At 41.8% G+C, this 27,673-nt stretch overlaps 1 long non-coding RNA gene across 1 annotated transcript in view; it reads right to left on the bottom strand.

The window, feature by feature from the left end:
* Positions 1 to 4,280: 4,280 nt before the first annotated feature.
* LOC127018046 (uncharacterized) overlaps positions 4,281 to 27,673 on the bottom strand; it is a 70,762-nt gene continuing 47,369 nt past the window's right edge. The window contains exon 3 of the long non-coding RNA XR_007766683.1: positions 4,281 to 4,325. This is a non-coding gene — a long non-coding RNA (uncharacterized LOC127018046). The remainder of the gene's footprint in view (positions 4,326 to 27,673) is intronic.

Genomic DNA, 27,673 nt, shown 5'->3' with positions numbered 1-27,673 from the left:
TGCACTCAGGGTCAGCACACATTTCCCAGACATATTTGTTTCTCCTGATGTTACAGAACTTAATTACAAAACCTCAATTTTCATACATTCAATTCATTTTCATACAGAGTGGAAGCAAATGAAATTGTCTTTTTTCTTTTTTTTTTTTTTTACACTCAATGGGGTGTCACCGTGATGAAATGAAATTAAATATGACATAGTTCTGAGAGAAACACTTAGTTCCTTCAAAAAAAAAGGACTGCTTTAGGTCAGTGTTTTAATTGTGTGAGTATGCTCAAAGCCATCTTAACAAGTGTTTCACATGGCCATACTGTCCCATAATTCAAGCTATAAAGTTGCGATACGAATCTTCCATTTTAATTTACAAAAAGAGAGGAAGAAACAAACAAAACAAAAGCCAGATCTCTTGCTGCAAAGCAAATCACTGAAGCACAAACCACTTCTGGAGGCCCCCCGAGCAATCCCCCTCCCTGCTGCCCAACTCCCCTGCCCTTCAGTGGGACGGCACCCGCTGCCTGCTGCTGCCGCACACCCAGATTTTAGGTCTTTCATTCTCTTTTCCTACAATTTATTGCAAAGGGCAGGTTTATCTCCCAATAGCGTGGTAGGATTAGAGTTACTGATTAATCAGTTAGCCTTGCCCCACTACCTGAGGGTGTAGCGAGCAGCAAGGGCCAGCGTTGACTGTGCTTCCTTCTGCCTGCTCTTCACAGCTCGAGGTCCCCTCCATCAAAAAGCGGTACAAAGCGACGGTGCACAGGATGGCCGAGCTGACCCAACAGCCAGTCCCACCACCGCACGACAGGGGACATCCTGGACACACTCCACCTTTTTCCTGATAATCTAGCAAACTGTCAAGGCTCAAGATGAGAGCCCACGAGCGGCAGAAGCAGCACCAGATAAGCAAGAAGACTGTGGCCAGGAGCAGAGAGGGGAAATGAGGCCATGTCTTTTTTGATGGCAGCGAGCCATTCATCTGGCTCACCAAGTATAACTTCACCCAGCACCCACCTGTAGCCCATCTTCTCATCCCATCCTTATGAAAACTGTCCTCTCAAGAACATACCAGATTTCTACCTTTGCTGTCATCACCGCTGACATCTGGCCATGCCACCAGGCATGGCTGCACACTCACACTCGAAGCCAGTTCCCCGCAGCACAGCCCATCCCCCTATTCCCATTTGTCTTCTAGATAACAATGCAGTGAGCTGTTTCTGCTGCTCTCCAGAAAGCCTTTGCAACACATCCCTGAGGTGGAGCTTCCTGCCTCATTTCTGAAATTTCCAAACTCTTTCAAACCTTCTTTTCCTTCCTTCCTTTTTCTGGTTTCCAGTAAACACACCACGAAGCAGACTGTCCCTATTCTGGTTTACACCACCACCATCGCTGGGTACCGTATACCTCCCCCAGCATCCCTGTGCCTGGCAGCTCCTCCTACCAAACAGGCAAATTCGGATAATGCAGCCAATTACCAGCTGCTTTGTTCTCGCCAAAAAGGCTCCGTTTCAGCATGTTATTTCATTCTGTTTCGCCTAGCAGTCTCAGATGACTTTGATTACTCATCTGAAGAATAATAAAATAGCTTCTTATCAAGGCTTTAAAAAATAATATACCTTGACACGGTTATTTAAGATTGAAAAGTCGGGGGGAGGAAATAATTATTTTCAAAAGGAACTGAGTGAAGTCTCTTACTACACAGATGCAAGAGAAACACAAGCTACTCCAGAAAGAAAATATCATTGAGACTGAGTTTACAGGAGTTACAGGTTTGTAACTAAAATTAAAATACAGAGAAGAACATTTGATAATAAATAAACTCAGAGACACTGCACTGCAATTAAAACCAGTCTACTGAGAGGTGAATCTATGGAAGTGCAATAAGATGCTACAAAAGTTTATAAGATGGGGCATAAATCTAATTAACCTAAGCAGTAGAGACAACCCAGTCTGAATGCAAAGCATTCCCACTTGCTAGTTCCTCAGTCCCAGAAACACTCCTAGAGCCCAAGAACGCCAGAGAAGAAACTCCTCGGGTGTTGTGGCACATCTACAGCAGTAGGAAGGGAAATGCTGGAGAACTTGAAGCCAGTTTCCTTCTGATGTTAACATAAGGCAGGGACAACTTCTCTGAAGGCCCTAGGGTGTAAAACGATTATCAGCGGGCAGAGAGTTTGGCCACTGGCTTTTTGAGCTGTGTGCAGACTCAGAAGTTTCCATAAACTTACTTTCCAAAATTATTCTGCACCCCTAAGTTACATTCAGAGGACACAGTGCACACAGCAAGGTCAGCCGTCTGAGCTGCGTTCCTAATGCACATCCTCACTGACGCTCTCTTTTACAAGGATGTAAGCTTATTAATAAAAGTGACATAATATTACCTTCATACCTGCAAAATTTTGATCACAGACGAACTCTTCCCTGAACCAGGGGCTGAAATGAAGACAGGTGAGAAGACAATCTAGGAGAGTCTGGGGAATAAGCTGAAACCAGCATGCGTTTGGAAATAAATCCTACTGCTTAGACTAATCTTTTAAAAGACAAACAAATCCTCGAGTCCAATATTTATAAGCAGAGAGTTACATTTTTGGAGCTCACAGAGATAACTCACGTGGCCACCAGCGCCAGAGGAGGAGAGGTTACTCACTCCGAAGTGCGTCCATCACCGTTCTTCCGAAGAGCTGCTAAGTCGAGGGGCTGGTTATGATGGATGAGGGGCTGGTTATGAGGGGCTGTTATTTACAGCGTAGCAGTCGCCGCATAAACCCCATGGTGGGACTACATTGTTTGTTGCTTTGTTAAGTGCTCTGACATCCAGCATGAGGAAGGACGTGAATAAATGACAATACAATGCATATGGAAAGGGAGCACAATGGAAGTAGTTTGCAGTTTATTTCTGGAAGTCAATAACTATTCTTTTAGCTGTAATTTTTAGTCTTTATTATTACAAGATACAGTTATTTGTAAGTGGGTGAACGAGGAAGGGCTTCACGTATTGTAATGTAATGATGCTGTCACATTGTCATAGTATTAATCAGAGGATCTAATTTTATGTGCAGTCCAAACATCAACAAATCTTTTTTAAAGGTATCGATTTAATTGATTTTAAGACATATTGTAGCTCTTGGGACAAAGACAGAGGAAAGTTCTACACAGACGTTGTGGAGCAAACAAATAGATGTAATTACTACCACCTTGTGTTTATAATGCACGTTGGCTGTGCTGGTGCTTCACATGAAGTCAGGAGTTCTGCCACTGATTTCCACAGAAGCAGGTTAGCGCTGGCTAAAGGCAGTGTTAGAGAAATATTGATTATTCTGCCTGTTAGAGAAAGAAATGAGCAAGCGTGGAGCACTTAAATGTGGACTGGGGCTCAAAGTAATGACTTTGGTTATTGAGATTACCAGAGACTCTAGGAGCCACCCAGGCTCAGTCATTCAACGTGGGTCTGAATTCCCACGTGTGAACATGTGGAATACGCAGCTTTTTTTTTTTTTTTTTTTTTTTTCATTTTTAGACCATTAGCTTCTTCAGACAAGGACTTTCTCTTACTACTTGATTGTATGATGTCTCACACCGAGATTTCAGCCTATTTGGTGTGCCTAGAGATTATTGCGAAGGACAGCTAAAACATAACAAATTGATCTTCCCTTAAAGTTTGATTTAAAAGCTTCTCTTAAATATATGCAAAAATCATCTGTGTCTAAATGGATAGGTTAGGATAAATGGTATCTCCCTACTTTTCTACAGAAGGTGAAGTGAAGCCAAAGAAGAGAATTATTTCATAAAGTTCGTAAGTTGAGGGCCACAGTAAGAAACCCAAAAGTCTCTCTGTTTCTGCAGATTCAGATTCTTTTAGCTGAGCTCAAGCACCCCACCCTAAGTACAGTGTTGCACACACATTGGGAATATAATGTAGTAACTGTAGAAAAAACAAGATTGAGAAAGGCTGTTTTGGCTTTAGTGGGAGGACTGATGGTAGAAGGGATGAGGGTAGAGCACACCACAGACTTTCTGAGACATCTTCTCAACCTCTGTTAACGTTTAATTAATCTCTATGTATTTGGACAGAGACAGGTCTTCAGGTTTCTCCTAGGCAAACATGGTACCATCGTGCCACAAAGCCACCCACACTTTCTCCGAGTATTTTCTACAACGTGGAACCCCACAGGACAGACTGGCTAGCCCAGAAATACTCCAGAGCTTTCTTGTGAGGACACTGACCTGAGAGTGGTTGGTTCAAATTCAATTCATCATCCTGCTTGAGCTAGCATCTCTGGTTTCTTAAGAAAGAGTCCTAACGTGGAGGTCTTCGGATGATCCAATTCCTGCCATGAGGGAACTTCCCGTTAAAGACTGCTGGGAAAAAGGAAACCACTACCACCGTTCCTTCAAATCTCCTCTCTCCGATTTTGGCAGCTGCCCCACATCAAATTCAGACATTTTATTTAATAGTGAACTACTTCCAGTTTTGACCCGAAAAAGTATTTCAGATTTTGTTTTTTCATTTTGGTAAGAAAACATTTTCAGTTCAGATTGGAAAGGCCTATTCAAAGACGTTAACTGCATTTTTGTTTGTCTGCTGAACTGGCAAATACATTTTTCACACTCTTCTCCTGTGGTCCTGCCAGCAGGACACACCAGCACTCTGCCATGCTCCGTGATCGTCTCCCAGACAAACAGTCTTTCCTCCCTAAAATGCTCTCCTGTATATCTGAGGCCAAAACTCTCTATCCCATAAATACTAGGAAGACTTCGTGGAAACACTAGTGAGGATGATAATAGAATGAACTTCAGGGGGAACATGATGAGTATTACAGAAAGAAATCTCCTTAACTTTATTAAAGGAAATCACTTGCAATAGATTTTAAGCATAATCCTTCTTGCTGTTTTGTAATACTGGTAGGAACCACTGAACCACTGAATACATCTTCTGGGTTCCTGAGAAGACTTCCGTGAGACTTCCTTCGCCTACAACGTCCTGAAACAGTTCCTGTTGTGGGTCCCCTCCAAACAGACTGCTCCATTTCTGACCGTGCTGCTACAAGGCACAACAAGGTGGTAAGTCGCACGAGCAATTGTTTTGTTACTTACAAGTGGGTTTTTTTAAATTAAAAACTACACAGATTTAAATGCAATCAAAAATGTCAAGGCTTCTCAGGATTCACTAAAAAAGACCATGTCTGTCTGGGATACTTTAAGAACTGCTCCAAATCACAGTCCTGGCTGACATCATACAAATGGCACCTTCTCCACCTCCTTACACTTTCTCATAGACTACCAGGCTTTCAAGACTCATTCCACTTTCATCCCTACTTACACAGACCTCATTTCCTTAACCCCATCGTGCTCTTCTCCATGTTGTCTCTTATCCCCTTACGCCAAGGACAGAAGTGCGACTGCAGGTGGAGGACAGCGTTTACTGCCGCCTCTCTTGGAAAGCACTGCTACCACAAAGACTCCCTCTACCCTTTCCCCGTTACTCAGGTCTCCAGTTAACACACTCCACGCAGGGTTTTTCTGAGGTCTGTGGCGTCTGTGCATGCGCCGCCAGTGACCATTTTTCACTTCTTAATGTTGCAGAGGAGTTTCTGCAGCAGCATCTACGGTGTTTCAGAGAAACTTGTGCAAAGGGCTGGCTTGGAGCGGGATGAAAGGCAGGCACAGAATCACAGAGGCAGGCGTTGTGCATAACCTGACTGGCAGAGGAATAGAACAACTGGGGTATAATAAGATTATTACAGGGCAAAGTTATTCTGTTGAGATAAGGAAGAATTTTAATGACTTTTGTCGAAGGTATCAAGCCATCGTTAGCCAATCAGCCCGACTTTCCGAGACAGCTGCTTTTGCATACGTGGGATTGCTTTGCTTAGAGGCTCCCGGACAGCTCCATGATACCGTGTGACTGAAAGGGGAGATAAATCTCTCAATCTCTATTTTAATTTCAATACAATTGCCTTATTACAGCGTTATGTGAGGAATATGCATGGTACTTCCCAAGGGTTTTGCTTTTCCCAATAGCAAATGTCTCACTCACTGTTTGGGCAGAACGGTTCTCTTGCTAAATTGCTCACAATGCAAGCTATTATAGAATAGAGGTACCCTGTGGGTATGATTGAAATTTATATGCAAGGAACAATCAAGAATGCCAAGTGCACTGGATAAACTGTAGGTAGGTGGCAGAAGGCAGATAAGCAGCCTAGGAGGTTTAAGTTACAGGATCTTAAGCCATAGAAAGATTCATTCTATAATTTACATTACAACCAGTTTCATTTGTAGAATGAATAATGGAAAGCTCATACAGATAAGTATTTGAGGTCCAATCCTGGGAGGTGTTGAGCACTCAGCTCTCACTGAAGTCAGCGTTCAAGCCAGGCTTTTTAAAATGTATGTCTCTGCAGCGCAGGGGAGCTAACTTGTTGGTTAACAGCCACTGCAGATAATCAAGCCTGAGAAGCAGGGCTTTCACAGCGCTGCTCCTGCTTTCCCAATCTAGCACATTTGCTCGCTTTAAAAGAACATTGCATTTTAAAGATATAAATCGTGTCACGAAAAAGTACAGAGTGAATGATTTATTTACTTTAAAAACACCAATAAAAACATTTAAGTGTTGCTATAGGAAACTATCCATTTTCCTTTTGCTGAGTAGTCAGGCAAAGATTTATGCATATTCGTATTCATATATAAATACCTCTGTTCAAGTCTAACTGACTCCAAACTAGTAAATCTCCAGCCTTCCCTCCTTTCCATGATCTCAGACCTTCACAAGTAGAAGGACAACAGCACTGAAAAAGTGATGCACCACAGGCAACGTGAGACTGTTTTCTGCCTGCCAGCCTCAGCTGTCGCTTCCCTGTTTCCCGTGACCAGAGGCAATATTGATGGGCTCACAGGCAACACTTGTCCATGGGTCTATGGGTGTATGGGCTAGGAGCATGGTATTAGGTCCTACCTGCATTAAAAAATTATTTTGATTTGTTACATTTGTTTTTCAGCGAGATAAACTGACAAACACCTATTTTGATACAGCTTCAATATTTTCCTAATGACTTAACTGTCCCAAAAGCGTCTCCGACTAAAAGAAAGTACCCAAAATTGTATACCTATTAAAGAAGATGAAAGAAGGTGAACATTGAGTTGTAAGAATCTCCTCAAGGTCACAATAATTTTATTTAGAGTTGAGTTCTGCCTTACGCAAGCCACCAAAGTTTTGAGGAGATGCAGATATGGATTTCATTTTGACCCATACCCGTATGTTATTAAGTAAAGCTGAGAAATATTCATAAGCAGGGTATGAGAAATTTAATGTGTCCTTAATAAATAATTATTAATTTAATGTCATTTGAATGAAACATTGCAATTTCCTTCAAATATGCATTAGCATAATAAAAAACGCTCGAGAGGTATCAAAACTCCCAAAGCATAATGCATTATGCATTTCGTATTTAACATCTACCCTGTGAAACAGCCAGCGATATTTGGAAAAAAAACATTTAGTTTAAATCACAAAGACATTCAGGAGCTGAAATTACACTCTCCCATCTGCGAGCTCCAGCAGCCCCTGTAAAAGGGGATAGCCGAGGCACTCCAGAAGGGCGGGAGGCAGAAGGGACGATATAAAAGTTGTGCTGGAGGGGCCGGTCCCCGCGGCAGAACAAAGGCAGCGGGAGATGCGGTGGGGAGCGAGCGGCAGCCGCAGCATCGGGAGAGCGCGCGAGCGGCGAGCACAGTCCATAAAGCCACAATGAATGGTAATGACAGGCAATAAAATACCCTTTTAAAAATCCAGTAAAGGATAAAGACCGTAGACTGCAGCATTGACTGGCAATGCTGTAGCTGCAAAACATCAGCAGATTAGCATAAAGCATGGCAAGAAAGTACAACTAAAAATTATTCAGTCATACCAAATGCTTGCAGAGAATCTAGGCCAAGCAAGCAATCAAAATCAAATAGAAACAAGGTATATGTAATCCCACGGTAAAAAGATTGAGCAACAGTACATTGCCAAGACATTTTAATACTCCTTTAGCCCACAATTTTTGAAAACCATTAATAGAGCTATAAAAAGTGAGGAAAGCTGCACAATGCAGTTGAGACCAACACGGGGGTGTAATTCTACACCGATGTAGCACCAGTGTTAATATAATTTCTCTCATGTTACACAAGAAGCCCAGCAAGAGCATCATAAAATGCAATATGTGTTTTCTCTACTAGCTTAAGTGTCTTGTAGCATAATTATTCCTGATGCTTCAGTTATGGAAAGGAACGCTACCAATCTAAGCAGCAAGAAGGTATTTATTTGCCCTTAAGGTGCAATTACATTCTGGAAAATGGCTCTTTTTTAATTCAATGATCTACTTCTTTTGCGTTTTAGGGGTCATACACTGCTAAGACCACAGTCCTTGCGATCATGTGTTTACTCCTTAAAAAGCTCAAGTTCTGTATGCTGAGGTGGTATTTGTTTGTTTAACCCTCCTGCTTTTTCTCTGGGGTTTTTTGCAGCTCACACAGCCCTAGGAGAGTGAGTGATATCTATTGTGGCACGTGGAAAATCATCAAATCATAATTTAAAATTCCAAACACTAAATCTTTGTGCTGAGGATGCTCAAGGCAAAAAGACCACCGAGTGGCTTTCTCTGTTGAATTCACAGAGCTACCAGTTAAGGAAAAAAAAACCCCAAACCAACCTTTTATTTAATTTTTAATTTCAGCAGATTTGAAGCTGAGCCAGTCGTCATGATTTATCCCAGGGAAACTCTCTCTGAGGAGAGCCAAAACTTTATGTGAAGGCTCTGCAGTGAGCCTGGCTGACTTGGGACACATCTCCTGCCAGCCAGGCAGCACCGCTGCCCAGCGGCTGCTCTACGGTGACAGCGCTCCCTCGCCGGGAAGAGCCACCTATCTTACCAAAACAGCAAGTTTTAGTAAAAAAACTCTCTTCTGTGCAGCTGGGAGCCTTGGGAGGGAAACCCCAGCTTCCACAGACAGGGAGAGGGAAGGAGCCCCTTTATTTGACCCTTCCTGTTGGGGTTGGCTTGCCCAGTGGAGAAGTCGGGGGAGACCACGGTCTCCAGGGGTGTCAGCTTTGCATGGCCCAAGTGTAATAAATTCTGCTAATACAGGGTAAAGAATAATAGAAACTAGCACTTTTTGACTTCAGGAAAAAAATGTAACTGCACAAATGACATTATAGTGGTATTGCAAATCCGAGTTCACAGCAACCACTAATGACCCCAAATTATAAAGTATAAAACAGATCACCGAAGTTATGCCTGAAGAAAAGACCATTTTACGCAGTAGAGTAACCTGTCAAAAGGTGAAAATCATGAGTGGAAATTGAAATCTACGTGCACATCTCTCTGTGGATGCGGACATGAAACAGAGGCAACGGTGTTTGGTACCAGATGCAAACATAAAGTTACTGAACGAAGAAAGACACTTCCAGAAGAAACTGCACAAGCCTTGGTAGTTATTTAACATCTCTGACTCAGGTGCATATAGCCCTACTTCCAGTCACCACCATAAATCACATTTTCCAGTCAAACATGGTTTCTATCAAAACACAATGATGGGGTGGGAATTCCCCGGTGTTGAGGCCAGCTCCTCGTCTGGGGAGCCCCAAGCCCCATGGATAAAGAAGGTGAAGACTTTTAAGGAGCAAAGGTGGTTTAGTGTAGCTGGGAAGAGGTAGGACTTTCCCCTTCTGGATCATGTTCCTTGTGTACCACAAAGATCCTCTGGCGTGTAAAATCCATGACAATAACATGGCAAGAGCTGCTTTTATTAAATAATTAAATGTTTCAGCTTCCCCTCTGCAACTGTATGCTTCAGCGACAGGATTTTGAAAGACCATATGCACATGAAAATAATATTCAAAGAATTCCTTAGTCTCCTGCAACTATGTGTAGTTATTTAATACTAGTAAATACCAAACCCTTTTTTTATTTCAATATTTATATTCAGTTTTTCTGAAGGAAAAAAATAAAAGGTGCCTGCACTTGATTCTCTGATTGTATAAAACTGAGCAAAAATCAGTGTGCACTAAGCAAAGAAACTTGTACCTCCCAGCTAAAGCCAAAATCTCCGCAGAAAAGATGGATCTGGTCCAAGGAGCTGTGGGCAGGGAAAGATGGAGGCAGAGTCCTCTTGGTGGGTCTCCAACTGCCCCATGGCTTGGCCTTGTGGAAAAGACATACAGGGATTGCCTGAATTCGGGGAAGCGCAAAGGGCGCTTTACCAGAGTGCTGGGGGGTTGGAACGGCCCTTCAGCGGCTCTCCCTGCTCACTTCTTGAGTTTGAGCACAAGCTGAAATGGAGCCCAAAGCAAAACCTCCCACCACCAGCCCGATACCCAAGGGATGAGCCCGGCGCTCCAAATCCCCGCATCGGTGCATCCCCTGAGCTGGCCGTTGTTATCGGCCAGGGCAGCTACGGGCGCCCCAAAACGCCTCTCCCTCTGGCTTGCAGGGGGGGGATAGAAATAAACGTGGGCACAGCAAAAAATACACGTGCTCCTTAACCCAGTTTCGAGGAGCAACTCAGCATCGCCTTCAAAAACCTCCACTTGGCAGCCACAGCTATTCCCAAACTTTGGGTAATGGGCAAGAAAAAAAGAGTTTTTCACAGCAAACCGAGGAGTAACAGCGGTCAAAAGAAGGCGTCCAGGCCGTTAGTTTTGAATGGCATGCGGATAATTGGCAGGAGCGCGAGCCGGGAACTCTGCCTCCTTCCCCGACACCGACTGTTCACACTTGTGCAGGACTTCAGCGATGCACTTAGTTCACGCTTTACCTTAAAGTGCTATATTTTAATGGTAGAGGAAATGTGCAGCAGCTTTCATGCTCCTGTAACTGTGGGCAAGTGCAGTCTTTTAAATGGCAGTCACTGCGAGCGAGGAATGTTATTTTTGTATGGAAAGGCTTTCTGGCACAGTACCGACGATTAGTGAGGGAATAACAGAGAATTAAAAGAGGGAACTAAATCTCTCTTGTCAGACATCTTCCTACTCTTACCTCTCACAATATGGACATGTAACTGTGTCTAGAAATGAAATCTGGGACAGGGGATGTTGGTCACAGGATGAAGTTTTAATAATATGAACCCTGGACACAAGTTAAAAGCTTGGAACTTGGATGGTTTTTGCATGCACATGGAGTTGTGGCCATGGTTATGAACACATTTACACAATTTCCAAGAAAACAAAGAAGTTGGGAACTGAAAAAAGAACCCACTCCTTTTTACCATTCAAGGTCTATGAATGAAGTTGGGAATTTGCACTCTACCTTATTCATTAAAATAGAAACTGCCATCACTTTAATGAGCAGCCTGAGGGTGGACAAAGTGCCTTGAATAGCTACGTACCATAGAGAACTTGGCATCCTCACTGAAACATAATGTGGGATTGCAATTGTGGGATTTTTCCAGTGAATACGAAGTGATCAAAGATAACACTGCCCCAAAAAGAATTAAAACAGTGCAACATTGCATCAAGTTACAGCCAATGTCAATCATTACATGCCTGAGTGCACAGGATCTTTTAAATAATGTTATAGACATGCTGTGGCATTCAAAATATTCACTGAATTTCAAATTAAAATGCAAAAGCATGTTCCCCGCTCATCTGACCAGAATAGTGAACTCTAGGCACATCTTTCCAAATATTGCTCTAATGCCACATCATTTACTGTCAGCTGGAGGACAGGCTAATTTTAGGCAGAGCTGGATGATGGGAGGACTGTCACATTAAATGGATTCCAAAAAAGTTACCTTCGGCTTTGGTCCTGGGAGATGAGAAACTAGCAAAGATGGAGTTACAAAAGATTGGGGAAGGAGAGGGAAGGAGAGGACTAATTGCAGACTGATCACCTTTCCAACTGCGAAACAAAAACCCCCTTCGCACAATGCAGAACTTGAACTCATCATTGTGTAGATGAGAGTTTCTGGCATATAATGCCAGCCTGAGCTACTTACTGGAAAAAGTGTTGCTTTATTTACATGCTAAAGGGAACCACCTCCTAGCTTTGGGCTGCTGATAAGCAGCCGTGGTGTGGAAGAAAAAGAAAGGGAACAGTATGCCATTCTGGAAAAGGCGGGGGAGGAGGGGATGGAGTAAAGGCACACATCAAAGGAAATATTTATAATATGCCACTACAGTGGGGTGAAATGCAGAAGTCTTCTGCAAACATAACAGGGAGCCCAAAGTCATTTCAATTTTTAAAAAGGTCAGTGAGGAAATAGCAGAGAAAAACTTTACTACAAGTCCAGAAATAGCAATAGAAATACTGGAGCATTTAACCTCAAAACCTCTATGAAAACAGCATGCAATTCAGTCTTCAGGTGGAAAGAAAAAAATACCTTTAGCAAAATCTATAGAAACCAACCAAGAGCAAGATAATATACATAGTGTACAATTCCAATTAAGTGGAGGATGGAGCAAGCAAATTTAGTTCCAATGAAAACATGATCAACAGAAGTGAAGGGAACGAGCACACGTCACCCACTACCATGTTAATTCTGCATAAATTGATCCAATTTTGCTCTAATTTCCAACACTGCAAGCTCGTGGATTTGCACAAAGTACAGATTAGCCCAGGATCTGGCTCAGAAGCTGACATAAATGATCCAGATCTTGAATAATCTCATGGCAGTTAAAGCCAGGTTCTCATGTTGGAGCCCTCTGCCAAGCTCCAGGCGTCCTGGGCATCCCACTGCCTGATTCCGAGAACCTTCTACCATCTCCTGAGCATGGGGATCATCACCTTGTCTCTTCAAACGCCCATACCACTTTTAAATCTATGAGTAATATGCAGCCTAATTTTCCTAAATGAATTGTAATTACAGTAATTCATGCCTATAGCTCATGCCCATCTGTGGGAGGTTTTTGCTGTGAGAGGCATTGTATCATCTTCTCCGTAGGTCTACGGTTTGAGAACTGATCTCATGGAGCTCTCGTATATCAGCTCTGATGTGATGGCCCTGTTTGGTTATGTTTTTTAATTATCTAATTTCATCATTTATTTTTCTACGAATACAATTGCATTTCATTGCAAAGGTTGACTGCTCAATGTCTAGAATAGGTCTGAATTTGCTCTTTGTTTTAATTGTTTATATGACAAGGTTTATTTCATAATATTTGCTGAAATGAAAAGTATATCACAGACTTACATGACTTGATTTAAGGCAAATGCTTAATTTAACATTCTTATAAATAAGAAATGGAGCAATAGGAACAAAAGGGTTTTAAATGAGCAAACTGTAGAACTGCTTATTTGAAGTGGTGAGGAAGCATGGTCTAATGAGCTGAGCACCGGACAGGGAGCCAGAAACCTTCAAGATCTATTCCAGATTAGACACTGCTTCAGCCTGTTGTCTGAAGCAAGCTATCAAACTCATCCAAGGTTGTCCAGTTCTCTGCCTGAAGAGACTTAAAAGACCAAAATTCGCTATGTATTTTGATCATTTAACTTTACGCCACATTTCACATCAACACTATTTTCAGCCTCAAAAGAACAGAAAATATAATAGGTTGGATCTTCAGCTACCACTTTCACCCGGGCATAGCCTGTGCATTACTCAGTCCTATGTCTGGGACCATTCTGTTTGTACATTCACTACACAAAACCAAGCCTCATGGACAGAAGACCTACCTCATCTAGGGTCCACGCAGGGCAATGGCACACTGGTTTTAGAGCTAAATTGTGCCAGGTCTACATTCTGCATTAAGGCTTGCCACTCACAGACACAGTCATTTAGGGCCAGGATTCCCAAAAAGGCCTAAGTGCTTTGAATGAGGGGACACTACCATCTTCCCAGTCACCACTGAAAATCGCAGCTGGACAGTGACTGATATATACTAAGAACCATGGCGAAATAACAAAATACAGAGAGGAGGAACATAGCAAGCAGAGCTGAAAACATGGTAGCACAAGCAGGAACAAAATAAAACCAAAGATTAGGTCATTAATGCAAAGATCAGCAAGCTTTTAGGAGCAGTGTGCCAGACTGCATCTCTCTTCTTTCAACTAGAGGTCACGTGCACTGGCAGGGATTTGGCGGGAGTCAAAAGACAGGGCCTCTCAAAGAAACAAGATGCTGACAATTAGCTGCTTGGCAATGTCTTGCTGCTATGGGAGACGAGGGCTGCCGGTCCCACTTCAGACTCAAATTCAGTGGGAAATGGGGGCTGTGACCTGCAGCCTCCCCCAGATGCTGCAGCTCCCAAACTCCAGCCTATGCGGACCTGCTGCCCACCACTCACCCTCCACCCACCCGCCCTGCTCAGCACCTGCACTGTAGATTGCTAATTCTCCTGTTAAAGGACCAAAACCCGTATTTGATGTTCAAGTCACCAAAGCAACGACGAAAACAACAAGAAAAAAATCTCCAACCCCGAAGTCAAAGAAAATAAACATTCCCCTATACATTCAGAAAGAATGAGTCAAGTTCAGTTTCTAAGATCCACAAAACCCAGGATGCCCAGCCGTGCACAGAGGATTTTCTAAGGAGGTTCCCTGGGACAGAGGAGAGTGTTGCAGAAGCAGCTGGAGGGTCATGGGAAAGCTTTCTGGACCCTAAAGCTTTTCCTTTTCCTCTGCCTTTAAGAGAGTAAACACAGACCATACACAGTCAGAAGTTATTGTTAAATTTTCTTAATCTATATTAAGAAGAATAAACTGAATTCTACAAACCAACCAACGTGAGTTCTTTTATTCCCAATAAACAACGGGGTTTGTATTTAAGTGCTTATATGACTTTACTACACCTCAGGTCACAATCTCTCTTTAACTTTAATTTAATGCTCAATTTAATCTCAATATGACAGCTAACAATTAAGAGAATGCATGTGGAGCCACTTACTGTTTGATTGTATTGGTCACGTATCGACGTCGGATACAGTACTGTTTTCCTGTAGATCATAAAACTTCAGAGCAAAAGATTGCACAGTTCAGAGAAATGTCTACTGTTCTCAGCAGCTTTCAAGATTACAACTTTAATGAGCCATGACTGAGTACATGCATGTATGTGTTGCAAAACCCCTATAGTTTTAGTAACTTCATTAGCAAAACGTTCTATAGTGGACATTTTCAATGCATTACTTCAGGTATGACACGCTCTTTTCGATATTTAAATCTCTGTCCAAAAAACTGAGTCTGTAATAAAACCTTTATACATACTGATCTTCCACAAACTTTGTATTTTTATGACATACTCTAAACATGCAAACAACCAAGGGCCAGAGGTCCCAAACATCAGCGTGCACCATGCAACGCCTTGGCAGAACATGGGAACAGCCACCTGGGCTCAGACCTCGAGTCCATCATTTATTTGGTCTGCTTCCTCCTCTGAGCTAGTGCAAATCCACCACTTCCAACAGTATAAATGAGGAAAAACATCTCAGCCAGGTTATGTATTGTAGAGGTGGGAAAGCCACGCTTTGTATAAAAGCAAGCATGGGCTCTGCTCTGTGTTAGCCACGTTTGCAGATTTCCATCGGTTTAAGTGTTCCATAGATTTAAATCCATGCATGTGCCTTATACAACCCAACTGCAGCAGGATTATTTCTAACACACAAGTTTGCCTAGACCTTATTTGTCATGTTCCAGCATTTCTCGGTACAAACCTTAAAACTAAAATAAAATTACATTGCATTTTAAAAATCACACCCTGAGTGATTTTATATAGTAAACTATTTATTTTAAAACAAGATTAAATATTGCACCTCACTGAAATATTTTCTCTTAGCAGAGAGCACTCAGATGGAAAATTTCATACATTTCAACTGATTTTTTGCCTGAATGGTTTTCACATATTTTTCTAAAACCTAGTTGTGTCAAATGATTTATTCTCCTCTAACAATACGGTACAAGTAGCTAGGAAGATGCAAGTGCTGAAATGCTTGACGGCAGTTGGCCAATTAAGTGCTCTACAGTATTCTGATTTTTTTTGTGCTTGCACATACTAATCCTTTTTTTAATGTATTGAGGTTCTATCCAGCAGAAAGAATGAGCTAACTGCAAGGCATGCCACATGAGGAGTTTGAAAATGTACAGCGACATGCTCGTATCCAGGGGAGGTTTAGCCAAGTGTGAAGTATAAAACATATCTAAGTAGAAGCAAAAGCCGAGGGAAGGGAAGGAAGTCTGGCTGGAGCCGCGGGGTGTCCCGGGAAGCAGGGGCAGGCGCTGCCTGTCTTCACTAGCTGTAGGAGGGCACCGGGCACGGAGGAGCCCGGCCAGGAAAGGTGCATTGTTCGGCCGCCGTCTCATCGACTAACGCGGGATGACCCACGGGAAGTCTCCCCGCTCACCTGCAGCACACGATCAGAGGAGACGGATAGGATTGCTGCCGTGTCTCCACGCAGAGCGAGCCAGCTTCACCTAGCACAGCTGGGCTTGCTCCACACTCCTCTCGTGGTGCTGCTTCTGCTGCCTCATTTATCTCCGGCTCATGAACTGTTGGGTAGCACGAACAGACAAACCTCTTCTTCAGAAACATTGCTCTGTCCCAAGCACAATTGCTTGGTTCCAAGAAAAAAAGAGACAATATAAAATGTGGTGAACTATTCTTATCTGTATCGGAGGGGTCTCTTCTATTAAAAAGAAGTTGTAAGAAAGGTGGTGCTTGGTTTCAAAAATTGTACAGAAGTAGTAAGAAGTAACACATGTACAATACAGGAGTAGTGATAGCAGCAGACTTTTGTAAGCGCCAAGTCTGCTAAAAGCACTAACCTTTGCTAAAAGCAAAAAAAAAATAATCTAGTTTTACGTGGAATTTTTTCAAAACTTTAAACTTTGGGTTTTTTAAATAAAATCAACATTTAAATTTTTCAGAAAGGTTTCCATTGAATCATACTCTGCTTCCTCTGCAACCTTTTCTTCAGCCTTACTGCTTATGAAGTAACCCCCAAAACATTTGGTAGGTTTCTGGGAAGCAAAAATAAAAACCTAAAATTTCAATTATAAAAACCTAAACTTGGATTTCAGAACCTTCCCACCTGCTCTCCTACTCAAATTGCTCATTAGGGAAGAGACACAAACACTTGTCAGGCACAGGGAAGACACCAAACCTCTGAAGGCCAGTGAGGAAGACAAAACGCTGTGAAGAATGCTGAAGCGATCTACAACCCAGACCAAATTTATTTATTATAGATTACTTTACCTAATTCCTCTCCTGGTGAAGGTATCACTGCCTTCAGCATTGGGTGTCGATGACAGAAGCATTACCACTAGCGCTACATATCAAAACATTGCTATAATTTCTCTCACAGATCTATACCAGTCACAACAGGTTGCTGTGATTTTTCCAGATAAAAACCTGCAAGAAAACTGCTTTTTTCTTGTTAGCCAGCTGGAGTAAAAACAAGTGACAGCCAGCATGAACAGACACTCCTGGCAATTTCAATGAGAGGCTCTTAATTACAAGTCACAAGAGTAGGGGTCATCTCCTCTGAGGCCAGTACATTTAAATGCCTCCCTCCGGGTTACACCATTTCAAGAAAATGTATTTGTCTATTTAGGACTTAAAAAAAAAAATAGAGTCAGCAAACAGGGTCCCCAGATTTGTTAAGGTATGAATTTTTGCAAGTTACAACTGCAGCTTCATCATTTTAGAAGAAGTCTGAATTCTAGCTAGTACGTGTAAAAATTAAGGGATATTTGCTAGCATTTAAGGACTACATCTTGAAGAGCTATGCATAAAACAATGTCACTTCATCACTGTTGTTGACATGAGTGCTGGTGCTCCTAAAGGGAAATGGCTTTCCGGCTTTGGCGTATGAGGCCCAGCAGATTCCTGTCTTCTCCACGGAGAACTCGAGGGTGGGCCAAGTGAAAGCCTTGCTTGTAATGGGAGGGAGCTGCACGACATTGATCTACCATTTCCACCTAACTCTTGTATAAGCTAATAGACAAGAGAAGGTCAACTGAAAGAGAGGTACAAGGTGCCACTGCCTTCAGGCTGTCCATGCTGGAGGAGTGCACATCACACTTTGCTGTCCCCACCCAAGCTGTGGCACAGCTCTTGTTGGGATTCTCCCCTTCCACAACCCCACCACGTTCCCAAAGAGAAGCAACGTTCCCAGCACTGCTGATGGACTCAGAGCACAAGCAATTCACCAGTTTTTAGTCTGGTCCTTGTTTGAGCAGGTCTAACTATTAAAATGGGAGAAAAACCGGGAGTAGACGTTTTAGCACTGATGTTGGACTGCAGCCCGAGCGAGGGCAGCGGTGGGAGAAAGCCAGGAAATCTTTGCTGGGAAGGAACGGTCCCAAGAGCAAGGAGGACAAACTTTGTGCTCAGGGGTCCAAATCAGAGCTGGGTGAAAAGTTCATGAAAACAAATTTTCAGTACATTTCACTCATTTTCTCCTGCTTGTGAATTGTCCACTGTCACCTCAAATGTATTCCTTACTTGAACCATAACTGGCTTGCTAGACCAAGACTTGGTTCTCTACTTCTGGGTACAGATTTATTAGGATTACGACTTTGTCCGAGCGGCATGATATATGCTACTAAATAAAGGAGAGATTAGAAATACAGGCTTTGTATATCAAGCATAATACAAACATATTTTCAGTTAGTACAATAGTACTGCCCCCCTTTTTGAACATAATTCAGCCAAAATTACACATGTGGAAAAAACCAGAGTTGCTAAGGATGATTTATTAATTGTACATAACATGCCTGAAGGCAGACTGGGAATGGAATTCAGATGGATGGACACAGAGGAGGATTAAGCCGATAATGGCAATGCGTGGTGCAACTTCTTAGTCACAAACACTCTCATCACATGAAATTATTTTCACAGATTATATTTATACAATAGCAGGAACTGTCCTATAGTTTGCCTCTTAAGCATTACAGAAACGGAAATGCTGGTGGCATAAAACTTTTATGCTTACCAGAGGCTTTCTGCAAAATTCTTTCATATCAAAATTTGACAACTAAGCGCTCTTTTCCTAAATCTGGTCATACAGATGCTCAAGTAATTTGATTGGGAAACTTGCTCTTTGCTTAAGCTGTGCAACATCAGGGCTAGACTGGCCCCTTTCCATATTAAATAAGAAAACAAGGAAGGAGTTAAGGGATGTGTGGAAAACTCCACAAGAGATCACTCTTTTGTTACATGAAAATAAATGTCGGGTTTGGTTTTTTTTCTATGAGATTTAAAACTTTCTGTCATAGGGCTTAATTTAGCTCATAATTTATGAGTACTGGGAAGAAGCATTCCAAATTGCTCTGGCTTATCCATTAACTGGCCGTGTTGATATTTCTTGCATTTTCCCTGCATTGGCCATTGCCAGAGATAGGATGCCAGAATAAACAGGCCACGCTCTGGTCCATCAAGGCAGCTCTTGCATTTGCTCAAGGACAAGAAAACCCTCTTACTCAAAGTGGGAGGCCAGAGCACATTGTCAAAATGCACACAGAAATTTCAGGGATTAGATCTATTTGTAAAAAAATAGGACCCAAACATAAGCAGGTAGATTTCCGGTAAGAGAAAGACTGTGACTTTGGATATACACACCTGACCTCTGGCTGGCATGGTGTGGTACAGGCAGTACTCTACAACTAGGTGAAACACCACATGTAAAATTAAGGTGACAGATTTACTTGCACTGCACTACCTGTGTGGAGGTACTCAGCCAGGGCTCACACGAATGCTTCTGCAGGCGGCTCTGCCACTGCATCCAAAGAGGAGCAAGGATTGGTATGAGAGCCACGAATGGCTTGCAAAGTATTTTTAATTTGTAAATAGCAGGAAATCCCAATCACATTACCAAATGCGCAAGCAACCCTGGAAGTCCTACATTAAAGAACCTCATACCTCTCAGCTGGGGTACACACCAACCTGCGAGCCTTGGAAGGGCCATGACAGCACAGCAGAGACCTCCGCGGTCTGTCCTGCCAGCCCCTGCCCCTAACTCGATTTCTAAACAATCTTTCTTCCAACAGGAACAAGGAAAGACCAAAGAGGAGTTTCATATTAGCAATTAAAACTGAAAGGAAATTCACACTCTTTGATCCTTCCAGGTACATGTGCTGGACCGTTTCCTTGCAATTAACCTATTTTGGTGAGGCAGAGGTGGAAGAAACGCTACAGATGCTATTAGACAAAGAGCTGGTTCCCGTTACTGTTGCAGATGGTGGAAGCAGAATCATCTTTCTTTTTTCACTATCAATTAAGCAATGTTGCCAAACCCACATCAGCTTCTCAGTCAAACATTTCATTTCTCAGCAGCCTGTGCGAAGTTTGAAAGCTACAGTATGTTCTGCCAGCGTCCTCCAGAAAGCTGCTTTGCATTGTTTTGCTTAAACGGCTACAAAAGTGCTGTGAAAGAGACAGTGTCAACTGCAGCTTTTGTGTTTATGTCTTTTTACTTTAAAAAAAAAAAAAAAAGAAGAAACAAAACCTTTTGGAGTTGAAAGAACTGATTTCTGCTTGTTTTATCAGTCCTTTTTACATTCTTTTGGCAGACATTGAATTTTCCTCTCTGCTATTCACAGTGCAAGCATATTCAATATTGAATAGACCTTTTTGACAGTTTTGAACCTGTTCCATAAGATTCCAAATGCACTCATTCATGGGGACTTGCAAAGTTCCGACAACATAAAAAAAAAGTTTACCGTGCCTCAAGAATTGTTTTGCATCAGGATAACTTAAAACTTCTGCTCCTTCATCTGTATGATTTCTCAGAGCCAGCAAGAACACATTCATAAATGATTTGTCTAGCTTACTCACAGAGAGGGATACAACAATAAACACTCACTGTCTAGAAGTCAAGAAAATCTAATTATGTGCAATATTATAGAGGTTCTTCTTCTGCCTTTCAACACCAAAGTGGGGGCAAAATGCTGGTCTCTGAAAAAATAAAGTCCACTGAATCTCATATTTTAACGAGTATCAGTGAGAACCCAACATTGAACACACACACACACACACACACACGCATTCAAACACACATGCTGCATTTCAGTACTATGGTTGCAGATTTTTTTTATTAGTTGTACACTCTGTCATATTTGGAGTTTCCCAGCAGCCTGGGGATATTTTCTTTCTTGAGTATCCCCTCCACTCCCCTAATGCTGCTTCTCTGAAAACTAACACCATGGCAGTAATACTACTTATGGTTTAAAATTGCTCTTGTTTTCCTACTTCAGGGGATAATTCCAGCCTGATCTTCACTTTGGAAAAGCAGATGTGAATCTGCGTAGATTAATAAATGACAATGGTGATGATTACAGTAATGTGTTACAAGTCTAAACGTGGAGGCAGCTATTCTCAGTCGCTTACAAACAGTGGGAGTGGTGGTTACATTTTCTGTTCCACGGCCAGCGTAAAGGAAAGAAATAAAGCAGTGGTTCCCAATGTGTTGTCTGCAGATCCACTGGAGTCTGCTGACTTCTAATTCCCACATAAAGCAGTTAAGCCTATGGTCACTGAGCTTAAATTCAATACACAAGAGCCCACATGTTCCAGTGGAAAATTTTGCAGTAGCCCACAAACAAAAAAAGGATGAAAACTACTGAATACTAAAGCACATACAAGTAGAGCATTAGATCTCTCACATATGTCCTCCCAGAAGAAAACTCCCATAGAAAGCACTAGGAATTAAATCTATAGAAATGTAATACAGCTCTATGGAATTTCCTCTAAAGGCCTATAGAATTTAGTACAGCAGGGAGTCCTTTTCAGAGCTGTTTTTTTCAGACAACTTGCAGAAGGATATAATTTTAATGAATGTTTTTTTTAAAAAAGTCATAGAATGACAATAATCTTCTATTAAATTATTTTCCATAGGAGTATTGACAGCAGTAGCTATTAACATTATTTTATAAAACTGGAGAGATGTATTGATCAGTGGATCCATTCTGCCCTTCTGACACAGAGAACTCAGACAATTTATGTTGCTATTCATTGTCAGGCAGAGGGTTTTGTTCTTTCTTTTTTAAAAACATCTGGAGTCCCATGAATAATTACTTCAATTAAAATAAGAGACTATTATATATGCTCTCCTTGGCAAGAACTTTGCCTTCATGCTATCTAGCAAATGCACTATTGCTGCTGTATAAATACAGCACCACTTATTGGTCATTTGAGACTTTCCATGGATTTTTTGTGATTTAAGATATAATCTCCCTTCGGAATTCCCAGCTCTTGGACTTTTTCTGAGCCTCCCCAGGTCACACGGAAAGGAGCAGTCAGTATAGCAGGGCTGGGTCGGCTCAGCGATGAACAAGGGATTGCTTCCATACCTGTGACAAGCCTGGGGAAAGCACAGCTCCTTGCATAGTAAGTGAGGTAGAGACAGCCAAAGGGAAAAAGGAGAGGGAACATCCCTTTGGTTTGGAGATGGCAGAGGGAAATGGCATGGCTGAGGAAATCCCTCTGCCTCTAAGGGAAGGTTTGCACTACTCTAAGACTTGCTCTGCAGGGAAATCGCGATAACAGTAAGTATTCAGGGATAACAAGAGATCAGTCCATCTCCCCACCACCAAGGAGACAGAGGGATTTCAAACCAGGAACACCGACAAGGTCAGAAGAAGCTGTGGGAAGACGTACATAGGACTGAAGAAAAAAGCCAACTGCTCTGCTCTGGAAGCTGGCCAGCCCCACAGCAGCATAGTGCCAGAAGACATGAATCCTGAGATGGACCCTCTGCTTCGGTTAATTAAATAAACCTCAAGCTTTTCTTCTAAGACCTTATTTTCTTGTTTCAAAAAAGTGCACCTCTACCTTTTTTTCTGCCCTTTGCAATGATCCAATTTATAGAATTCGCTCTACATTTGCCCTTACTTTCGGGGATACAGTGCTACCTGTAATTTTCCGAAGGACCATACCCCTGTGTGGGGCACAAGAAGATACTTGTCCTAAGGGGTAGGTGACAAAGGAAAGGAGAAGAGAGGAGAATACAGGCTCCGAATTGCCCTGAAGGCAAACACAGGCACTCAAAGGTAGATGCAGAACGTGGAACCAGAAAGAAGAGCCTTAAGCCAAACCTTGTTGGGTTGTATGGGCTTATGAAAAATATACATGTCTTCGTCACAGCTGGGGATACTGGATATATTTACCTCACTTCTCTATTTAGAAAAACAAAAGCATTTTTAAGGAGTCCCTGCATATACTCAAGGAACAACAAACCGACAGTTCACTTATTCTGGCCTCAGTTAACTGAGGGACACAGAAAACTGAAAAATTGCTGTATCATTTTGTAAGAGCATGCTTTTGTTTGTAAGGAGTTATTGCTATAGGGCTAGATCAAAAGGATTGATGAAGACTGCAGCAGGAAAGGTAAGAGTGGTCTAGAAGAGCATCCTCTGAAAGAGGAATGCCACATAATTGAGGCACAAGGATCAACTCCAAAGTACCAGGCATTGATGACAAGGTTATTTGCCAAAACGGATAGTCCCGAGATCAAAAGACACTGATTTTTTAAAAAATTGCTTTGACAGAGTGGGAAGAAGGAACACGCACAGCTGGTGCAGGCTTACACGGGGCTTTACTAATGGAGTAGCCTGGCACAGCGGTTGGAGAATAGCTGTTGTGCCCTTACTCCCCTCGTGGACTCGCTATTCTGCTCTCAAGGCACCTGCGCGTAGTCGAGTGTAAGGTTTTCCAGGCGCAGGTTCAGCAGGCAGGAAGAATACCCACGAAGGGAGTCAGCAAGAAGAGTTTTTGCACTGGAAATCCAGGTTCATCATGACTTTCCCAGGCAGACAAGCTCTAAGAGACTGAAAATGAGGGTCTCCAATAAACAGGCTGTCACTTGGTACCCAAGAGAGTGGAGCCTGAGGCTGAGCCTACCTAAGGGCCTGAGGAAGGTGCCAAGCACAAGTAAGGTAACCTCTGCTGGACTGAAAATGAAGGAGACAAGCACGTGGAGAGAGGTTTCCAGTCCCCAGAAACTCCTCCTGCTCCAACCTTCTTCCTACCAGTTGAGAAGCATGGTGGAAAAACTGTAATGAAAAAAGCCCTACATGCCTTGTAGTGCGGGGTTTTGTGACCTGATTAAAAAATCCTGCAGAAAATATTGAGTCTATTTGGTTTCAACTATTTTCTCTAGATCCTTGTTAGTTTTACCCTTATCATCATCTCTAAGGCTTCCCCATAGTGAGGTGGCAGAGTCAGTCTTGTAAGGATCTATCAGACAAAAGCAAAAACCTGGGGAAGGAAAAGGTGTTTCTGCCTTTGATGATGCAAATATACCTGGAAATAATTTTTTTTCTTTTATTTCTTGTTGTCTCCTCAGGTGTCCTTCATTTTTTCTTCTTTCCCTCACTTACCTAAATATTGGCTTAGTGCAGGGAAGCAAAATGTTAAATTCCACCAAATTTGGGGCGTCGACCACCATGAACACACAGAAGCCTGAGCCTGATTTTTTTTTTTTTTTTAAATAAAAATGTCTGTGCTCTATGTGCTAAATCCTAGCCCCACAGAAGTCAGTGGCAAAATTCCTAATGCCTTACTTCCCTGGGAGCAGGATTTGGCCCGGCAGGAATGGACAGTAGCTAAGCCTGCCACCTCCCATCCCTGGAGATCTTCCCAGGGCAGCAGTAATCAAAATAATTCATTTGCAGTTCTAAGCCTTTGATGCATGACTGCTGAGAAAGAAGATTTGCGAAAGCTGTGACAAACTTACACCTCAGCTTTCAGAAAAGGAGAAAAAAAATCTGTTACTGGAAAATTTGCCAATTTTTTCCCTCTAGCCCTTAATGCACAGCAATCCATTTGACCATATAATTATTACTTAAAGAAAACGAGTTGGTAAAAGAAGTGTAATTTATGGGGACGAACAAGAAAACAGATGAGAAATACAGAAGAAATATTAGAAGAAAAATACAAAAATAACATAGAAACATTGCTGTGTATGGCTGTCAAACCTAAATCAAAGTCATAAAGGAAAAATGAGATGCTCGTGTACACAGATTATGCCACCATCAGTTTTTGTTGGAGCAGGAAGAATCTTGGCAATCAAGATTATCTGATAATTACCTTTCTTAATGCATTAAATTCACTCAGCTTCACCTTCAGGCATTTAGCTGAAGAAAATAATGACATACCTCCTCATGTTTAATGGTTAAACTCTATTTCCAAGAAATCTATTACATGTAGTGTCAACTAGAAACCCACACAATAAAGCATCTTTAAAAGATGTACTGATAGAAAAGAATGGTGTTTTGAAACATAAATAGCAGTTGTTTGCAGCAAAACATTTTAACTTGCAGGCTTTATTAATACTAATGAAAGTTTGATTGTCTTTGTTAATTACCTCCCCGCCCTCCTTTGTCAGGATCAGCTGCAGAACAAACCTTCTCCTGCCAGCATCTCAGGATGCATTAAACCTCATTAAACATCATTTTTAAATGAACATTTCATTTAAAAGAGATTAATTTTTAAAGTATGCTAGTGCTTGAAAACGAATCTGTAAAATTATACGGTTGCTGAAGAATACATTCACCTCCTAATTCACCAGTATTTATATACAGATAAGTCCAAGTGATGCTACTAACGAGGTTTTGAGAGTCTATTTGATAGTCTGCTGGCTCACAAAGGGACTTTGCCAAGTGGCCAACCCCTTTCCCATAGGATGTGCAAACTAGCCTTGGGCCAGTAGAGAGCCGAACATACGTCATCTTCCCAGTCATATAAGCTCTGGAAAGAATAAATTTAATCTGAATCTGCTTTTAATCCCCTTCTACAGACGAGGACACGTCCCTCGCAGGCAGCATCTCCAAGGCAAAGTCCTGGCAGCATGACCCTGATCTCAGGGGAGCAGATGCTCAAACCAGCATGTTCCCCACCCAGTGGAGACCTTCACAGCACACTCCTTTCCCAGATCCTAAACATTGCTATTTCTAAAGGAGTTATGGAGTTTCACCTTAAAATACTTTCCAGGTAGTTGTTGGGGTATTCTGTGTGTCTGAATTAGTCATACCAGGCAGGAACCAGCCTTCTTATACGGCTTACTACCATTGTCATTGAGTTAGCATGGGAGAAGAAAAATGGACCACTGCTATTTTGTAAATACAGAATGAAAAACCATTTTTACGTAAAGTTTGGGTTGGCCTTATAGAAAATTTTGGACTGACCAATTATTTTTTTAAATGAAGAAATAATTTGTTACCGGGAAAATGGTCATTTCTACTTGAGAGCAAGTGAGGTTTCTGTCTTCAGCATGCACAAATTCATGTGCTTCTCAAGAACTTGAGAAGATGGTTCTTCCCACCTGGATGCCCTTGATCTGATGGTAGGTTTCCTCTACAGTGTAAACTGGACCTCTCCGAGACCAAAGGACCAAGAAATTTAAGGTAATTCTTCTCAAACGAATGGGCTGTGGACTCTGTCATGTCTCCAGCTAACGCCACTGAAATACGGAGATTGAAACCCATCAGTCACATCAATGTGAGTAACTGCTTTAATAGCGCATAATGAAATGGAATTTGTTACAGGATTTGGGAAAAGAAATTAAAGATTACTAGGACAGCTTATTTTCTCCTGTGCTAATATAACTCTGGAGACGCCCACAGGACTACTGCCTGTCACGGGTCTTAATTTAAGGCAACTCTTCACCAAAGTCTGGGGGTACCTATGGAAATTCTATAACTGTTGAAGTCTCATTGAAGCTGATGAGATTCAGGCATTATCCTTGGGCGCAACAAATACTAAAATGGATGCTGAATTGGATTTCACTTGTTATCATTTTAAAGGGTTCTTGTTTGTTTTTTTCAATGTGGACTGCTTAATTAGAAACACAGGTGCATTCACTGTGCTATATTTTGCTTCTCAATTTAAAAAGCCAATTTAAAACTACTGATACAAAGTAAAACAATTACTTGCTGTTTAATTGGTTTTACTAAGAGTCATTTTAAATTAATACATGCTTTTTGGGAATCCATTAATTCATTTTAATTACACAATACAAATATTTATATGTTAAGCAAGCACCCATAAAACGAATATAGGAAAGGAAAAAAGGTATTATCAGTTATTAAACATCACTCAAGTTACTTATGGAATGGACAGCCTCTGTCACTATCGTAATCATGTCAGTTACTAACGATTGGCCATTATAAATAAGATTTTCTCTTCTCTTATATGATATTATTTTGGATATTTGTTGTACAGACTAACAGAATAACAATTAAAATACTTTATCTGTGACTCAGAGCGTAATTCTACCCTACCAAAGTCAAGACTCCAATGTATTTTTCCATGGTCAACACCTACACAGTTACAAATTACCCGTAAAGTGGAGGTGAGTAGTCCTGACAAGCATGTGTCAGAAACATTTTGTGCTCCACTTGGAGAAGCAGAACTTGGCCCAAGAGAGACTGTTTATCAGCAATGCTATGCAGCACTTTGGCTACAGAAATGCCCCAGTAGCTTTCCTTGAGCTCTTACGGGTTGTGCTGGCAACCAAAAGCCGTTTTTATCACATAGTTACTTGCAGTTTATGATCACATATTATCTGCATACGTAGCGGCATTATCTCTCTCTTGTGCAGGATTCACAGAGAATGCCATTAAGTCGGTCCTTCAGCTCTCTCAGGTAAAACAGCCACATTTAAAGCCTGATTCTGTGCACGTTAGTTACTTAAGCAGATTCCCTTGAGTTCACTGCAGGAGAAAGGCAACCCAGATTTGGTCATTAAATTTAGATTCTTTTCGCTCATCTTATT

The sequence above is a fragment of the Gymnogyps californianus genome, chromosome 6 (assembly GCF_018139145.2).
Source record: "Gymnogyps californianus isolate 813 chromosome 6, ASM1813914v2, whole genome shotgun sequence".
Taxonomy (NCBI): domain Eukaryota; kingdom Metazoa; phylum Chordata; class Aves; order Accipitriformes; family Cathartidae; genus Gymnogyps; species Gymnogyps californianus.
The sequence above is the reverse complement of the archived record's forward strand: the minus strand, read 5'-3'. Positions and strand labels throughout refer to the sequence as shown.